Consider the following 4,684-nt stretch of genomic DNA (forward strand, 5'->3'; position numbering starts at 1 on the left):
TTGGGCCAACAATGATTATGAAAAGTATTGCTATATTTAATCACATAGCACGGGAATGTAAATCGTGTCCTAATTTGGGAACCTCTTTGTGCCCGAGGTAGGCCTAGCGACAAATTGATTTGGAGAACATAGAATGTTAAATGCCTCATTTTATTAATAAAAACAGACGAACCCCCAAATGACACTAAATAAGCAAGAAATAAAAGTTACTAATTGCCATTGCCCTTATTACATTGATAAAGAGAAAAAGATAAATTCCTATCTACTTGGTCCAAGAAGGACCTTCCTCAGGTTGAATGCTCTTGTTGATCAAATCATCCAGCTCCCGTAAGTTCACCAGTAAAAATGCTTTTGCCAGTTGTTCTCCTTCGTTTCCTTCAGCGTTCTGGAAGTCGGTGACTCTTTTCCTCACTTTTTCTTCCAATTCCAGCAGACTGTATTCTAGATATTCCAACTTTTCGCTAGCTTTAGCGGCCCTCTCTTTCCACACATTGATTTGGTCCTTTGATGGAAGACTCCTCCGCCAATCTAGCAAGAGTGGGGCGTGCTAATCATACCGAAACTGGGGACCTCGTGCCTCATTTTCTGCAAGACAAACAAGGTTAGACCCTACCCCACCAGACTTGACTATTTATCATCTACAATTTGAATGAAGCATTTAGTTCTCCAAATAAATGCACAGAACGTGGTAATGTCCATTTAGGTTTAGGGAAACCTAGTGTACTTTGGACATGGCTATCTTAAAGGATCATTATGTAGAAAACATAACTGACTCGACTGGGTTTGACCATGATGCATGCACAATTTAAATAGAGTAAGGTTTCTATGGTGTTTTATACTGGTACCCTTGAGCGGACAACTCAAGGGGGAAGGCACAAATTTGTCGACTACACCGCTGATCGACTAGTTTTACCGCAAATATGCCTTTCCGAATTTAGGGGTAATGATATAGGAAGAGCACAATCACTCATTAAAAGCGTTGCTATAGTATTTGTTTGGCACGAGTGGAGTATGATGTTGAGCATGATTATGCAATAATTAAAAAAATATGTTGACATGTATTTGCACGTTAAGAAAATGATAAATACAGCAGTTTCATAATTTAAAGCAGCAATAAAGAAAGGAAACAAGGAAGATATGTCAGTTTTGCTTTTGAAAGAGAAATTAAATGCCTAAAGAAATTTAAACAAGTAATTGCACATAGAGAGGTACAAATTCACAAGAACAATTTGAAATGGTAAAAGCCTAAATATCCCCAGCAGAGTCGCCATGCTGTCACGCCCCCTTTTTTCCCCTTCCTTCCAGTCAGAGAGGAGTCTACAGGTTTCGACATTCATGGGGTGTAATGACTCATTTCCTTTTGGGAATTGGGTATTTAAAGAGTCGTCACCTAATGATTTAAGGCGCATTAGGACACCTATAGAGTTCATTTACAACTGTGTTTGATAACCAGAGATTGGGTAAGGGCTTGAAATTATCCCGAAGGGAAGGTGTTAGGCACCCCTCAGGATCCACTAGTGTGGTTCCCGACCAGATAGTTTTTTGTGAATTTGTGCAATTAGCAAGTAATCAAATAAGGCTCAAGTAGGAGGGGATTTAAGTTAAACACAAAAGCGTTTGAAAACAATTATAGAAGGGCAAGGTTTGAAAGAGTTATAAGCTAAACATGCTTGTAAAAATAAAGGGGGTCCTAGCCTTGTTTGTAATATGGATCACATCAATGCAATACCCGGTATGACACTCCTTAGAAGAGGGGATACATGTGGTATTAGCGCACCGGTCATCATATCCATATCTACCCTTCCCACCCCGTTAAGGTACTAAAGCGTGGATTGGTCTCGACCTCTATCACGCGCTATTACCTGTCCCATTCCTATCAATCCCGGAGGAATTTAGGACTACTATTCCTATAAGGGGGGAGGTTTTAGGTTGACTCTTAGGATTAAAGGTAAAAGGCTAAGGCGACATACAAAAAACACGTAGGACTTCATATATAGGGAAACATGTAAGCAATTATAAGGCTCATGTATACCTTCTCAAATAATGCAAGTGAATAGCACGACTCAAACACAATTAAGGTCTAAATTTTAAAATCCTAAAGCAGAGAGTTTGAGTCAGAACCATATTCATTATATAACTCAGAAAAGAAGTCTGAATCAGGCCTACCTGCTGGTTGTAGCAATTGGTAATTAACAAAGGAAATTCCAGTTTTATTTAAGTAGTTACCTAAAGCTTTCCTAGGCGTAATAGTGATGTCATGTGAGCATGATATCTATATTGATTAGGAATGCAGTAGAGCAGTGATTAATTTTAAACGGACAAGTTGTGATCCTATAGGCATGATTTCTAACGGTATTAAGTCAAGGCAGTGTTTAAAAAAAGCTTATTAAAAGAGCGACAGATTAATTAACTAATCCAATTCAGAATAAACAACGTGAACTAAACGGCTTCTCCAACTGGACTAGTTTCAAGTTCTATAGGCATGATTTCTATTATAACTATTTAGATCCTATATGCGTGGTATCTAAGTATTAAAAGCTAACTTTGGACTTATAGGCATGATTTCTATGGGAAACGAATCTGGATACATGCTGTATTGAAAATTGAACTTCAATTACTTTACATCCTATAGACATGATTTCAAATTGTGTGAAAGTAAAGCATGCAGAATTTATTTTAAACTAGAGCAGATCCTATAGGCATGATATCTAACAGGCTATGTTTGGAATCAAAATAAACCCTATAGGCATGTCATCTACCCAATTTACTCACAACATACAACTAGCCACCCTTTTTTACTAATCACCCTGATATTGTTTACAAATTATTACAGAACAAATGATTGAATCACAAAAGAAGTGCAGAAATAAGAAATTACACCAAAGGAAGCCTGATCTTGACATCCTCTTTGAGTTATGTAATGAACCACTTTAATGCCAATATTTCAAAGCCTTTCTCACACCTGGGTGTGTCAAAGTTCCCTAAGGACCTCAAGGGATCCTGGACAGTGCTCACACCTAGATTTGCAAAACCAGAAAGAATGAGTGCAGTGTGGAAGCGCCAGCCCTTATGTGTCCAAGTTCAGAGGGAGGTCAAGGGTCCCAAGGCAAGGCTCATACAAGAGGGGCAGAACCTAGATTCTAAGAATATAGTGGAAGTGTAGAACACATGTTGAAAGAGACTTATTTAAAAAGCTGGATCGATAGTCCATTTTATATGAAAGCAATTAGTAACAGAGGTGATTGAAATCAGTTGCAGTAAAACTCAAAACTACACAGAATCAGTAGTCATTAAAAGAGGGTCAAGGAATTTGGGGATACATTAGTCTGTAAACACATGACCCTAGTAGGGTCATGTTTGGTCATGCCCAGCAATCGTTGATGTTGGCATGGCCACAAACCAGCCAAAGGAACACAAACACATAGAGGGGATATGGGGGGTTTGAGCTTCATAAGACAGCAAGTACACAACAAGTGACTGACAGAGTATGCTTCATAACACACATAGGGGAAGCATTAATCTAAGGGTAAAGGGGACATATTACAGCATGCTAGTAATGTAACATGACTACAGAACCACAAACAGAAGTAGACAAGAATGAGGGAAACTGAAACAACTAAAGAAGCATGTTATTGTTGAGGCTTAAAAAATTAACTAGAATATACCAGTAGAGAAGCAAAGTGCAGAAAGGAAAAGTAATAAGGATTCCAAAGTGTAGCCTTAGCTTTCAACCGACTAGACAAAGCAGTAGCACAAGTAGTAGTAGAGAAAGAGAGAGTTTTGATTGTAAGTGTGTGTTTTTGAACCCAAATTGTTCGTCTGTTTGAAAGAAGAGAGGGTAGGGTATTTATAGTTTTGAAAATGAGTGAAGAATAAGGTAACCAGTAAAGTTTCAACTCAAACATGGAAATAACCACAATCAGAATCAATTAACACAAGTACTCCCCTTTAATCAAGGGATTACTGCGCAAACGGATACTAACAGGGTTAATTAAGGAAAAATATCAGTTTGAGACAGATTGATTATTTCCACATAAGGGGCAGTAAAAGTATGAAGTAAATAATTAAGTCTAAGTACAAAATACACTTAGTTTTGGGAAAGGATTCAGCAAGGTAAAACATCACAGTAATTAAAGGAGGGGAACCAATTAATTTTAAACAAATGAGTAAAAATTAGCATTTATAAGGGAACCCTTTGCAATTAATCGTAGTATTGAGGAAATCAAGATCATTCAAGAAAGAAACATGATTCTGCACCTTGATATATAAATAGAATGAACAGAAATATCAGACATGCAAGGCCAAACGATTGGCAAAAGAAATAACTACATACGTACAGACATGCAGCAATAACAAGAGTAAGATAAGGCTAGTAGTCAACAAAGTCAAATAGTCAGGGCTCATACGTAGAGCAAAGATGAAGAAACCAGTCCAACAGGTAAAAAGAGTCAGAAACAAGTGAAGGTCTCACAGTAACAAGTGAGGAAAACCTTTTAAGAAATTAGGATTTTAACAATAATCGAGTTTAAGAGATGATAAGAACTCAGAATCAGATAAATCAAACCAAGAAAAGAGAGTCAGAAACAAAGAACTTAATCGAACAAGTATACATTCAAACAAACAGTTTCAGAACTCGGATAAGACCAAAAAAGACCTAGGGTTTTCAACATGATGAATCAAATAG

The sequence above is a fragment of the Nicotiana sylvestris genome, chromosome 11 (assembly GCF_000393655.2).
Source record: "Nicotiana sylvestris chromosome 11, ASM39365v2, whole genome shotgun sequence".
In the NCBI taxonomy this organism is placed as follows: domain Eukaryota; kingdom Viridiplantae; phylum Streptophyta; class Magnoliopsida; order Solanales; family Solanaceae; genus Nicotiana; species Nicotiana sylvestris.